The 14,639-nt window shown below is 43.4% G+C and overlaps 1 protein-coding gene across 1 annotated transcript in view; it reads left to right on the forward strand.

Annotated features, from left to right (window-relative positions):
- Positions 1-14,639, forward strand: part of FMN2 (formin 2) — a gene marked incomplete at both ends in the record, with an annotated part of 319,676 nt that overhangs the window by 20,589 nt on the left and 284,448 nt on the right. The gene's annotated exons all lie outside the window — the stretch shown is intronic.

Below are 14,639 nucleotides of genomic sequence, written 5' to 3' on the forward strand. Positions count from 1 at the left end.
CTGCTGTCTCCACGTATTAAAAGTTTCTCTTCCTGTTTAGATGCTTTATTTTCTCCAGTAGATGGAGAAGGAGCCAGAGGCTTTCTCTGCTCTGTGTCATCACGATTACTCTATGTCTTTTCTGCAAGGGTGTCCTGCCTACATTGTCCTGTTTTATTGCTATTGAGGACAAGGTGCATGTTTTCCTCGTGATGAAATTCTTGGTGGACCAGGACATTCTCTGGCAAATGATAGACTCCTAAGTGCTTGGTTGTATCTTGTCTTTGCTGCCAACAACCCCCACCCCCTGCCGCCATTTCCACTGAGGATGTTTGGTTAAGAGAGCATGTTCTAAATAGAGTGCATGTAAAGTATTTCTTCTAGAGCTTTGGTCATTGTGACTAGCTCGTGAGCCCTTGCAGGGCACAGACCTCGTGGTCTCTGTCTTTTATATCTTAGCACAGAATATTGGTCAGGAGCCTTTCCCAGAATTGCTGGCCCACCCAGAAGTGGAAGACGCCTGGAATAAAAATTAGGAGAGCAGAGCGTGCGTCCAGTTCTGGCACTGCCACTTTCTGGTCTTAGGACATCAGGCAGATTCTAGAACCTTTTCGTTCTTCAGTTGGTTTCTTTGAAATCACGGGGATAAATCCTTGCTCTGCTTTTCAAAGCTGACAGTAGATATAGATGTGCCTTTTACATGGTATAGTTATATCCAAGTAAAAGGTTTTCTGCTTTTTATAGTGTCACTGCTCACCCACCCAAGAACTCCAGTGCAGAGACTGATGATTTTACTTCATTGTGTGAGAAGATTTGTTGTGATGGTAAATAGTCCTTTAGGACTGTCCCCTGGCTGTTGTTTCCATGTTTAGCCCTGTGATATTTGCTTAGCAATGCAAGAGGAGTATTTATAGCTACAGTCAGCTCTTTGTATCCACGCGTTCTCTGCATCCACCAATTCAACCAACTGCAGGTTGAAAAAATATATATATTTTAATTCCAGAATGTTCCAAAAAGCAAAACTTGAACTTGCTGGGCACCGGCAACTGTTTACATAGCATTTACATTGTATTTACAACTATTTACATAGCATGTACATGGTGTTCGGTATTAAGTAATGTAGAGATGATTTAAAGGGAGGATGTGTGTAGGTTATATGCAAATACTAGGCCCTTTAATATAAGGGACTTGTGCATCTGCAGATTTTGGTACCGAGGGTGTCCTGGAACCAACCCCGTGGGGATACTGTAGTATGAGTGCAAAGCGGCTCCACATGCTGAAGTTTTCTAAGTGTGTAAGCACATATGGGAGGAGGGAGAGACGATTAGTTCAGAAATAATCAGAGCATTGTGGTTAGTAAGTTCCTTGACTGTCATTGGATGAATGTTATTTCATTTAGCAAGTCGGTTTTTGGCAAATGGATTTAGAGCTGCTTTGTATACAGTAAGAGCTCAGTAAATATAGTTGATTAAATAACAAATGAAAATACAAAATAAAATGAAGTTTAAGTAGCTGAGCACTTAGGAAAGTTATGCTTATTCATATTCTAGGGCCAGTATTTTCATTTGTTGGTGTGGTCAACACATCCTGTCTAGAAACAGGTGCTGTGACCCAGGACAGAGTGAGGGGACCAGGAGTTGGGGGCACCCCAACTGTGTGTCACATGGGGTAGGAGGTGGGGTGGGGAGGGGGGTGCTGGAGGGACCCTGGAGCCTGTGTTTCCTGGTCACAGGGGCTGGTTTGTAGGATGAAGAAGGAGGGGTGGGTCCAGAAGCTTTAGGTCAGCCCGTTCTCCCCAGTTAAGGTACAAGGCCTCTGATGTCTGTTGGGGACAGTGTGTCCCAAATAAATCCCCCGCCATCAGTGCAAGAAGAAAAACAGAAGGTCGTGTCTCTGTCCGTTCCACCTGCTCTGGTCAAATTACATCTGTTGGTCAGAAGGAGAGTTCAGTTCAGTCCAGCTTGTGTGCAGGTCATAGAAAAAAAAAAACTTGTCATATTCCTACTGCAGTGATTTGACTCTTTAATAAGTGAAGTCGTGTCTGCTATTTTTGCAGAATCAGGAGCATACCTTGTTAAGCTGTGTAATCTTGAGTATTTCACATAATATTTTTGACATACTGTTCCATGTCATTAAACCTTTTTAATAACATGATTGAAGATATTAATTGTTAAAGTTTGGTCATACATAAAGCAGAGGTGTGATGAAGCCCCATGGGACCACCACCTACCTCCCATAATTATCAGCATTATTTACCCTGTAATAGCTTCATCACCTCCACCCCTCACCACCCTTTTTTTTTTTTCTTAGATGTTGGGGGTAGGAGTTTATTAATTTATTTATTTTTGCTGTGTTGGGTCTTCGTTTCTGTGCGAGGGCTTTCTCTAGTTGTGGCAAGTGGGGGCCACTCTTCATCGCGTTGCCCGGGCCTCTCACTATCGCGGCCTCTCTTGTTGAGGAGCACAGGCTCCAGATGCGCAGGCTCAGTAGTTGTGGCTCACGGGCCCAGTTGCTCCGCGGCACGTGGGATCCTCCCAGACCAGGGCTTGAACCCGTGTCCCCTGCATTAGCAGGCAGACTCCCAACCACTGCGCCACCAGGGACGCCCCAACCACCCTTTTTTAATGGACTAATTTGGACAAATTCCTGGCATCATGTTATGTGAATCTCAAATACTTAAGTCTGCATCACAAAAATGTACTTTTTAATATGCCACAATGGCATCATTATATTGAAGGCACATAGAATTCATTGTTTAGGGTTAGTGTTAGGGTAGCCCTAACCCCAACAGACAACACTAGTCTGTTAACTAGGCATTCACAGACTGTCTGAAACCCTGGGTGAGAATAAGTCCAGGCTGACATGGTGTGACCCATGCTCGGGCCTCTTTTCTCTCTTCCTGGAGAGACAGCATGGGAGCTTGTTGGGCAGTGCTGTGGACTTTACAGTCCCCCCCCCCAACCCCCCCATCGAGGGGCTCACCAGGTTTACGTGTCTCCTTGTGTTGACTCTGAATGACTTGTGGGTTTGGGGATGACAGCTTGATGTCTTCTTTGCAGATTTTTCTGTTGACCTTTTTATAATGGGTTTCCCATCTATTCATTAAGTGAACCATTAGGGATTGCAATTTTCTAATTTTGTCATTTCTTTGCATTTTTGGCTGGAATTTTCCTGTACTGAAAACTTTAATTACGAGGCATGATTATTAACCCAAAATCCAGTTCGTACTGGAAAGGCAGATTAAATGCTTTATTTATTTCCCATTAATTCTCTGTTATCAGTGGCTTTTGGTGCACTAGCATTCTCCAGTGACATCTATTGATTTTACTTTTCCTATTCCTTTTCATATATTCAATGTGTTTAAATTAATTGAGTCATTATTCTTTCTATACTAACATGACTTCTGACAGCTGTATAGTAAGCTGTCATCTATATAAAGCTATCCTTTTTTATCTATGTCCTTACAGTTGGACATTTTAGGGTTTTTTTTTCTTTTTTTTACTAGTAACGATCCATTTATTATTGTACCAGGAACTGTGCTGAGCACTTTACATGTTATCTCATCTAATCTTCACAATAATCCTGTGATGCATCACTCTGGATAGTGGCCTATGACATGTTTTCCAAAGTGGAATTTTTGGGTCAAGGGGTGAATTTTTAAAGATTACTGACACGCATGGCCAAATTGCCCCCAAGAGCTTCCCCAGTCAATTCTGATACCCACTTCTGGGTTTCAGGCTTCCTTGAGTCCAGGTTGAGGGACCCTGGAGGAAAAATCTCTCTGTGCCTGGTATGAGGTTCTTTGATTTCTCATCTTCTTCCCGAGGGGGATGCCGATTCTCCCGTCCTCTGCTGACTGATGCAGTGGCAGCGGGCTGCCTGGCTTTAAGGGGAGGAGCGTTTGCAGTTGGGGTGAGTCCGTGGGGGAGAAAACAGGAAGAGTTGAGAGGAGGCCGTAGAATGAGCCTGAACACTCTGAGCAGAGCAGCCAGGAAACGGGCTTGGAGAGACCGTGGCTGGTGAGGTGGAGAGAACAGAGGGAGCATCAGGGCATGAGAGGAAAGTGTTCTAAGGAGTCAGAGTGAGTCGACAGTGAGAATTTCCGGAGGGATTAAGCGCAGAGTGGGCTGAGCCAGGAGGGAGGGGCCAGAGGTGCAGGTGTAGGTAATTCTGGCTAGTAGGTTTCTTCTAAGTGAAGTAGAGTCGATTTACAATGTTGTGTTAGTTTCAGGTGTACAGCAAAGTGAATATTTTTCAGGTTGTATTGCATTATAAGTTGTAACAAGATATTGGGTATAATTCCTTATGCTATACAGTAAATCCTTGTTGTTTATTTTATACATAGTAGTTTGTGTCTCTTAATCCCATACTCATAATTTGTCCCTCCCCCCTCCTTGATAACCATGAGTTTTCCTATGTCTGTGAGTTTGTTACTGTCTTGTAAATAAATTCATTTGTATCATATTTTATTTTTCTTTGAATTTTATTTTATTTATTTTTGTATACAGCAGGTTCTTATTAGTTATCCATTTTATACATATTAGGGTATATATGTCAATCCCAATCTCCCAATTCATCCCACCACCAGCCTTGTCACTTAACTCCCTTGTTTTCCATACGTTTGTTCTCTACATCTGTGTCTCAGTTTCTGCCCTGAAAACCTGTTCATCTGTACCATTTTTCTAGGTTCCACATATATGCATTAATATATATTTGTTTTTCTCTTTCTGACTTACTTTGCTCTGTATGACAGCCTCTAGATCCATCCACGTCTCTATAAATGACCCAATTTCGTTCCTTTTTATGGCTGAGCAATATTCCATTGTATATATGGACCACATCTTCTCTATCCATTCATCTGTCAGTGGGCATTTAGGTTGCTTCCATGTCCTGACTATTGTAACTAGTGTGGCAATGAACATTGGGGTGTATGTGTCTTTTTGAATTATGGTTTTCTCTGGGTATATGACCTGTAGTGGGATTGCTGGGTCATATGGTAATTCTATTTTTAGTTTTTTAAGGAAACTCCATACTGTTCTCCATAGTGGCTGTATCAATTTACATTCCCGCCAACAGTGCAAGAGGGTTCCCTTTTCTCCACACCCTCTCCAGCATTTGTTGTTTGTAGATTTTCTGATGATGGCCATTCTGACTGGTGTGAGGTGATACCTCATTGTAGTTTTGATTTGCATTTCTCTAATAATTAGTGATGTTGAGCAGCTTTTCATGTGGTTCTTGGCCATCTGTATGTCTTCTTTAGAGAAATGTCTATTTAGGTCTTCTGCCCATTTTTGGATTGGGTTGTTTGGTTTTTTAATATTGAGCTGCATGAGCTATTTATATATTTTGGAGATTAATCCTTTGTCTGTTGATTCATTTGCAAATATGTTCTCCCATTCTGAGGGTTGTCTTTTCGTCTTGTTTGCACTTTTCTTTGCTGTGCAAAAGCTTTTAAATTTCATTAGGTCCCATTTGTTTATTTTGGGTTCTATTTCCATGCCTCTAGGAGGTGGGTCAAAAAAGATCTTGCTGTGATTTATGTCAAAGAGTGTTCTTCCTATGTTTTCCTCTGAGGGTTTTATAGTGTCCGGTCTTACATTTAGGTATCTAATTCATTTTGAGTTTATTTTTGTGTATGGTGTTATGGAGTGTTCTAATTTCATTCTTTTAGATGTAGCTGTCCAGTTTTCCCAGCACCACTTATTGAAGAGGCTGTCTTTTCTCCACAGTATATCCTTGCCTCCTTTCTCATAGATTAGTTGACCATAGGTGCGTGGGTTTATCTCTGAGCTTTCTATCCTGTTCCATTCATCTTTATTTCTGTTTTCGTGTCCATACCATATTGTCTTGATTACTGTAGATTTGTAGTATGATCTGAAGTCAGGGAGTCTGATTTCTCCAGCTCTGTTTTTTTCCCTCAAGACTGCTTTGGCTCTTCGGGGTCTTTTGTTTCTCCATACAAATTTTATGGTTTTGTGTTCTAGTTCTGTAAAAAAAAAAAAAAAAAATGCCTTTGGTAATTTGATAGGGATTGCATTGAATCTGTAGATTGCTTTGGGTAGTATAGTCATTTTCACAATATTGATTCTTCCAATCCAAGAACATGGTATATCTCTCCATTTGTTGGTATCACCTTTAATTTCTTTCATCTGTGTCTTATAGTTTTCTGCATACATGTCTTTTGTCCCCCTAGGTAGGTTTATTCCTAGGTATATTACTCTTTTTGTTCCAATGGTAAGTGGAAGTGTTTCCTTAATTTCTCTTTCAGATTTTTCATCATTAATGTATAGGAATGCCAGAGATTTCTGTGCATTAATTTTGTATCCTACAACTTTACCAAATTCATTGATTAGCTATAGTAATTTTCTGATGCTGTCTTTTTTTTTTTTTTTTTTTTTTTTCTTTTTGCGGTATGCGGGCCTCTCACTGTTGTGGCCTCCCCCGTTGCGGAGCACAGGCTCCGGATGCGCAGGCCCAGCGGCCATGGCTCACGGGCCCAGCCGCTCCGCGGCATATGGGATCCTCCCAGACCGGGGCACGAACCCGTATCCCCTGCATCGGCAGGCGGACTCTCAACCACTTGCGCCACCAGGGAGGCCCTCTGATGCTGTCTTTAGGATTCTCTGTGTATAGTATCATGTCATCTGCAAACAGCGACAGTTTTACTTCTTCTTTTCCAATTTGTATTCCTTTTATCTCTTTTTCTTCTCTTATTGCCATGGCTAGGACTTCCAAAACTATGTTGAATAACAGTGGTGAGAGTGGACATCCTTGTCTTGTTCCTGATCTTAGTGGAAATGGTTTCAGTTTTTCATCATTGAGAATGATGTTTGCTGTGGGTTTGTCGTATATGGCCTTTATTATGTTGAGGTAGGTTCCCTCTGTGCCCACTTCTTGTAGAGTTTTTATCATAAATGGGTGTTGAATTTTGTCAAAAGCTTTTTCTGCATCTATTGAGATAATCATACGGTTTTTCTTCTTCAATTTGTTAATATGGTGTATCACATTGATTGATTTGCATATATTGAAGAATCCTTGCATCCCTGCGATAAAACCTACTTGATCATGGTGTATGATCCTTTTTTAAAAATTTTTCTGCTATTTCTTTTTTCTTTTTTTGAAGATGTTGAGGGTAGGAGTTTATTAACTTATTTATTTATTTTTGCTGTGTTGGGTCTTCATTTCTGTGTGAGGGCTTTCTCTAGTTGTGGCAAGCGGGGGCCACTCTTCATCGCGGTGCATGGGCCTCTCACTGTCGCGGCCTCTCTTGTTGCGGAGCACAGGCTCTAGATGCTCAGGCTCAGCAGTTGTGGCTCACGGGCCTAGGTGCTCCGTGGCATGTGGGATCCTCCCAGCCCAGGTCTCGAACCCGTGTCCCCTGCATTAGCAGGCAGATTCTCAACTACTGCGCCACCAGGGAAGCCCAGTGTATGATCCTTTTAATGTGTTGTTGGATTCTGTTTGCTCATATTCTGTTGAGGATTTTTGCATCTATATTCATCAGTGATATTGGTCTGTAATTTCCTTTTTTTGTAGTATCTTTGTCTGGTTTTGGTATCAGGATGATGGTGGCCTCATAGAATGTGTTTGGGAGTGTTCCTACTTCTGCGATTTTTTGGAAGAGTTTAGAAGGATGGGTGTTAGCTCTTCTCACAGTGTTTGATAGAATTCACCTGTGAAGCCATCTGGTCCTGGACTTTTGTTTGTTGGAAGATTTTTAATCACAGTTTCAATTTCATTACCTGTGATTGGTCTGTTCATATTTTCGACTTCTTCCTGGTTCAGTCATGCAAGGTTGTACCTTTCTAAGAGTTTGTCCATTTCTTCCAGGCTGTCCATTTTATTGGAATAGAGTTGCTTGTAGTAGTCTCTTAGGATGATTTGTATTTCTGTGGTGTCTGTTGTAACTTCTTGTGTTTCATTTCTAATTTTATTGATTTGAGTCCTCTCCCTCTGTTTCTTGATGAGTTTGATTAATGGTTTATCAATTTTGTTTATCTACTCAAAGAACCAGCTTTTAGTTTTATTGATCTTTGCTATTATTTTCTTTGTTTCTATTCCATTTATTTCTACTGTGATCTTTATGATTTCTTTCCTTCTGCTAACTTTGGGTTTTGTTTGGGTCTTCTTTCTCTAGTTTCTTTAGGTGTAAGGTTAGATTGTTTATTTGAGATTTCTCTTGTTTCTTGAGGTAGGCTTGTATAGCTATAAACTTCCCTCTTAGAACTGCTTTTGGTGCATCCCATAGGTTTTGGATTGTCGTGTTTTCATTGTCATTTGTCTCTAGGTATTTTTTTATTTCTTCCGTGATCTATTGGTTATTTAGTAATGTATTGTTTAGCCTCCATGTGTTTGTGTTTTTTATGTTTATTTCCTTGTAATTGATTTCTAATCTCATAGCGTTGTGGTCAGAAAAGATGCTTGATATGATTTCAGTTTTCTTAAATTTACTGAGGCTTGATTTGTGACCCAAGGTGTGATCTATCCTGGAGAATGTTCTGTGCGCACTTGAGAAGAAAGTGTAATGTGCTGTTTTTGGATGGAATGTCATATAAATATCAATCAAATCTACCTGGTCTATTTTGTCATTTAAAGCTTGTGTTTCCTTATTGATTTTCTGTTTGGATGATCTGTCCATTGATGTAAGTGGGGTGTTAAAGTCCCCTATATTATTCTGTTACTGTCAATTTCCGCTTTATAGCTGTTAGCAGTTGCCTATGAATTGAGGTGCTCCTATATTGGGTGCATATATATTTATAATTGTTAAATCTTCTTCTTGGATTGATCCCTTGATCAATTATGTAGTGTCCTTCCTTGTCTCTTGTAACGTTCTTTTTTTAAAGTCTATTTTATCTGATATTAGTATTGTTACTCTAGCTTTTACTGATTTCCATTTGCATGGAATATGTTTTTCCATTCCCTCATTTTCAGTCTGTATGTGTCCCTAAGTCTGAAGTGGGTCTCATGTAGCTAGCATATATATGGGTCTTTTTCTTGTATCCATTCATCCAATCTATGTATTTTGGTTGGAGCACTTAATCCATTCACGTTTAAGGTAATTATCGATATGTATGTTCCTATTGCCATTTTTTAAATTGTTTTGGGTTTGTTTGTGTAGGTCCTTTTCTTCTCTTGTGTTTCCCACTTAGAGAAGTTCATTTAGCATTTGTTTTAGAGCTGGTGTGGTGGAACTGTATTCTCTTAGGTATTGCTTGTCTGTAAAGCTTTTGATTTCTCCCTGGAATCTGAATGAGATCCTTGCCGGGTAGAGTAATCTTGGTTGTAGGTTCCTCCCATTTATCACTTTAAATATGTCATGCCACTCCCTTCTGGCTTGTAGAATTTCTGATGAGAAATCAGAGGTTAACCTTATGGGAGTTCCCTTGTATGTTATTTATCATTTTTCCCTTGCTTCTTTCAATAATTTTTCTTTGACTTTAATTTTTGCCAATTTGATTAGTATGTGTCTCGGTGTGATTCTCCTTGGGTTTATCCTGTATGGGACTCACTGCACTTCCTGGACTTGGGTGGCTATTTCCTTACCCATGTTAGGGAAGTTTTCGACTATAATCTCTTCAAATATTTCCTAGGGTCCTTTCTCTCTCTCTTCTCCTTCTGGGACCCCTATAATGTGAATGTTGTTGTGTTTAATGTTGTCCCAGAGGTCTCTTAGGCTGTCTTCATTTCTTTTCATTCTTTTTTCTTTATTCTGTTCTGCAGCAGTGAATTCCACCATTTTGTCTTCCAGGTCACTTATCCGTTCTTCTGCCTCAGTTATTCTGCTATTGATTCCTTCTAGTGTAGTTTTCATTTCAGTTATTGTATTGTTCATCTCTGTTTGTTTGTTCTTTAATTCTTCTATGTCTTTGTTAAACATTTCTTGCATCTTCTCTATCTTTGCCTCCATTTTTTTCCCGAGGTCCTGGATAATCTTCACTATCATTCTGAATTTTTTTCTGGAAGGTTGCCTATCTCTACTTCAGTTAGTTGTTTTTCTGGGGTTTTATCTTGTTCCTTCATCTGGTACATAGCCCTCTGCCTTTTCATCTTGTCTCCCTTTCTGTGAATGTGGTTTTTGTTCCACAGCGTGCAGGATGGTAGTTCTTCTTGCTTCTGCTGTCTGTCTTCTGGTTGTTGAGGATCTCTACGAGGCTTGGGCAGGTTTCCTGATGGAAGGGACTGGTGGTGGGTAGAGCTGGGTGTTGCTGTGGTGGGCAGAGCTCAGTAAAAGTTTAATCCTCTTGACTGCTGATGGGTTGGTCTGGGTTCCCTCCCTGTTGCTTGTTTGGCCTGAGTCGACCCAACACTGGAGCCTACCTGGGCTCTTTGGTGGGGCTAATGGCAGACTCTGGGAGGGTTCCCACCAAGGAGTACTTCTCAGAACTTCTGTTCCAGTGTCCTTGTCCCTATGGTGATCCACAGCCACCCCCCACCTCTGCAGGAGACCCTCCAACACTAGCAGGTAGGTCTGGTTCAGTCTCCTATGGGGTAACTGCTCCTTCCTCTGAGTCCCAATGCATACACTACTTTGTCTGTGTCCTCCAACAGTGGAGTCTCTGTTTCCCCCAGTTCTGTTGAAGTCCTGCAATCAAATCCCAGTAGCCTTCAGAGTCTGATTCTCTAGGAATTCCTCCTCCCGTTGCCAGACCCCCAGTTTGGGAAGCCTGATGTGGGGCTTAGAACCTGCACTCCAGTGGGTGGACTTCTGTAGTTAACTGTTTCCAGTTTGTGAGTCGCCCACCCAGCAGTTACAGGGTTTGATTTCACTGTGGTTGTGCCCCTCCTACCATCTCATTGTGGCTTCTCCTTTGTCTTTGGATGTGGGGTATCTTTTTTGGTGAGTTCCAGTGTTTCCCAGTTGATGATTGTTCAGCAGTTAGTTGTGATTCCAGTGCTCTCACAAGAGGGAGTGAGAGCACGTTCTTCTACTCTGCCATCTTGAACCAAATCCCCTATATTGTATTTTAGATTCTACATATAAGTGATATCATATGGTGTTTGTCTTTTTCTTTCTGACTTACTTCTCTTAGTATGATAATCTGTGTCCATCCATGTAGCTGCAAATGGCATGATTTCATTCTTTATGGCAAAGTAATATTCCACTGTATATATGTCACAGTGGAATATTACTTGGAATATTCCAAGTAATTCCAATATTACTTGGAATGGAATACCACACCATCTTTATCTGTTCATCTGTTGATGGACATTTAGGTTGCTTTCATATCTTTGCTGTCGTAAATAGTGGTGCTATGAACATTGGGGTGCATGTATCTTTTTGAATCATTTTTTTGGATATATGCCCAGTAGTGGAATTGGTAAGTCATATGGTAGTTCTATTTTTAATTTTTTGAGAAACGTCCATAGTGCTTTTCGTTGTTACTGCACCAGTTTACATTCCCACCCACAAAGTACGCAGGTTCCCTTTTCTCCACATCCTCTTCAACATTTGTTATTTGTATACTTTGTGATGATATACCTGGTAGGTTTGATGTGAAAGGAAACCAGGAAATGGGACAGTAGTTGGCGGTGGGGAATGATGTGGGCTCATGGAGATTCTTTTACAGTTAAGCATGTATTTGTGATTCTGGAAACGTCCAGTCTAGAAGGGCGTGTTCATGATTCAGAGAGAGAAGGAACAGCTGAATAGTGAAGTTCCATGCATGGAACAAGGAATTAGATCCAGGACACAGAGGGAAAACCTTGCTTTTGTCTGGAGCAGGGTGTCCACAGTGAAGTGTAGGCAGAGGAGGGTGCAGGTGTGGGTGTTCTGCATATACAGTTTGTCCCAGATCCTTACATTTTCTCAGTAAATTATTTGACAGGGTCATCATCTCCTCATTGGAAAGAGTGGGATGAGGCGGGCGACTGGATGCTGAGTTGAGAATGCAGAGCAGGGTTGGGCCTGATTGATGTTTATAGTCAAGACAGTAAAGTGAGGACAGGCAGTGTGCGTGTCTTTCTTCTGTGGTGTTGAGGTGCTCAGGTGCAGGCGGAGGGAAGGGTGGGCCAGGCTGGAGTGTGTGTGGGTTTCCAGGCTGACGTGACTGAGGGGGAGGGGGAGGGGGGCCTGGTTGTGGTGTGGTGGTGGAGCCTGGGATCGACCGGCGAGGGTGGCAGTAACCGTGTAACCGTGACTGATTCAAGGCCCATGTGGAGGATGAAGGTTTACTGGGGATTCTAGAGGCAGAGCCGAAAGAGTCGTGTCGGGGATTAGATGTCCATCCACTGGTTCACTGGTGACCTGCTCTGGGCCAGGCCTCTCTTGAGTTTCTGGGTGAAAGTGGTGAACAGACACCAGCATCTGCTGAAATGGAGCTGACACTCCGTGAGGAGGAGTGGTCCACGGGCTTGCAGGAGCTCAGGGCCCGGCTCTGGAGGCCGAAGGCAACAATGGGAAAGAGTGGTAGGTGCTGTTTTAGGGAGGGTGGGGGAAGTGACAGTTGAGCAGAGATGTGGGTGAGTGAGAAAGTGTTGGTCATGCAAGTCCCGGGGCAGAGTACTCTGGTGCAGGAGCGCCGGGTGGTGCCCAGGGAGCTGGAAGAGGCAGCAGGAGGTGGGTCTTGTGTCACAGCCTCAGCCTGAGGGGTACAGGGAGCCCTGAGGGCTGAGTGAACTTGGACGCGGGCTTGGCGCAGGCGGCCCAGCCGGGGGGTGGACGGGCCAGGTCCTGCGGGGTGAAGGCAGGACTCAAGGTCAGGGGTGAGTTACCTCCATGAGCATCGGTGACGATGATGATGGGGTCGAGTGGAGACCAAGGTGATGAGTGAGGAGGTGGAGGGCTTAGAGAGAGCCAGAAGGGCCAGAAGGAGTGGACGCTGCAGGAAGAGGGCCCGTGGGAGTGTCAAGGGTGCTGAGGGTTTGGAGGAGTCACATCGTTTGAAAGTGCTCGTGGGATCAAGAAGTCACCCCTGCTTCCTGTCCCTAACCGTGTGGGATTGGACGTGACATCTCCATCCGAGATTCCTGTGAGAGGAAGGCCTGGGGCACACAGGCTTTTGTGAAGGCAGGGAGGTGAGGGCAGGGCTTCCAGCCCAGGGGGAGTTTGCCACCAGGGGGACACTCAGGGCTGTTAGAACTGGAAGTGCTGCCCAGGGGGAGGTGCTCGGGGTGAAGGGTGTTCGCCCTCAGGGCACGAAGCTCTGGGCCTGTGCTTCCACACCGCTCCCCTATCACTGCTCATAAGGTTTTGGCTTGATGAATACATACACATTCATTCACTGTGGGACACACACATGAGAGATCCTGTCTCCCTTGTTTTATGTTGTATACAGGATTGAGTTGTAGGAAAGAACTAATGAGCTTTCTGGCCATTTGCAGAGCTACTGTAAGATGGTCTGCATAAGATGGGTTTACTGTAATGACAATCACTTGAGAACTGAGGGATGTGGTTTCCTAGGTGTGTGGGTCCAGTTAGGTGCAGGCAAACTTAAGTTATATAGGGAAAAAGAGTTCCGTTTCCCCTCAGAAAATGTCCTGGGAGACCTGCAAATGCTGTCTAGTGACCCACAGGAACGGAGAAAACAGAGAGCCTCTTTTGCCCTGCTTTGTCATTCTGCGTATGAGAGGTAGATATTGAATTTAGTTTTCTTTTACAAACAAACATAGGAAGAGGCACTGAAATTGCATGGAAACCATCCTGCAGAACTGAACATGTATACGTTTGAAATTTAGATGTGACTGATGTGTAGAGTGAGGCCTGGCCCTGCACAACCCCAAGCTGAGAATGCTTTTTACATTTTTAAAGTTGTTCAAAACCAAGCCAAACCAAGCCAAACCAAGGAAGAATGTGTAGCAGAGATCTTAGTTGGCCCTTAAAGCCTAAAATATTTTCTATTTGGTCCTTTGCAGCGAAAGTTTGCTGACCCCTGGTCTAGACCAATATTTCATTTCCAGTTCTGACCATGATGTGAATGAGTCTTTGTCACAGAATCATAGCATTGTATTCATTCAGAAATCCTGAAAGTATTCATTGGTGCTTCTCTTGTGCGAGGGGACAGGTCTGCAGGATGTCTGCTGGCTGTCAGAGAGTTTGTGTAATAGTGAGGGGGGTAGACATTAAACAAATAATTAACTAAAGTAATTAATGACACAGAGGAGCTCTGAATGGAGCTGGGAGAGTGCAGGAGGGGGTCACTGGCAGCTTTTCTGGATAAGGGACTTTAAATTTGAAGACTGAACCTGCTGATAGAGGGAGGGCCAGAGCAGCGGCAACTGAGTGACCCTGGAGACTTCCTATTTCCTCCACCGTAGATGATTAGTGCGGAAGCCAGAGAAATCGCTCTCCGAAGGATAGTGAGTTGAGAGTCAAATGGATGAGGGGCTGGCCTGCGGCTCTCGGCTCTGGGTGACCAGTGAGAGCAGACGCCGGGTTCCCCCCTCATCGCTCTGCTCTCCCCGCGGCCGGGACTCAGAGCCACGGGACCAGGTGGGCCTGAGCCGCAGCCAACGCTCTCCTCTCCATGTGCCTCTCTTCTCTTGTCTCTCTTCAGGAAGTAATAGAAACCTCAAGTGTAGACCTACCCTAGAGTGATGTTTCTGAGGCTTATATGAGAAGATGTTGAGTTTCTGTCACTCTCCTCGTCAGGGAGGCGTTTTTTGCGGGCCAGCCCTGTCCCCTTCCAGTGGCTGGTGCCTGCCTCCCTGCCCACCCCATTCCT

This window comes from Mesoplodon mirus, assembly GCF_964341445.2.
Source record: "Mesoplodon mirus genome assembly, chromosome: 2".
NCBI classification, from domain to species: Eukaryota; Metazoa; Chordata; class Mammalia; order Artiodactyla; family Ziphiidae; genus Mesoplodon; species Mesoplodon mirus.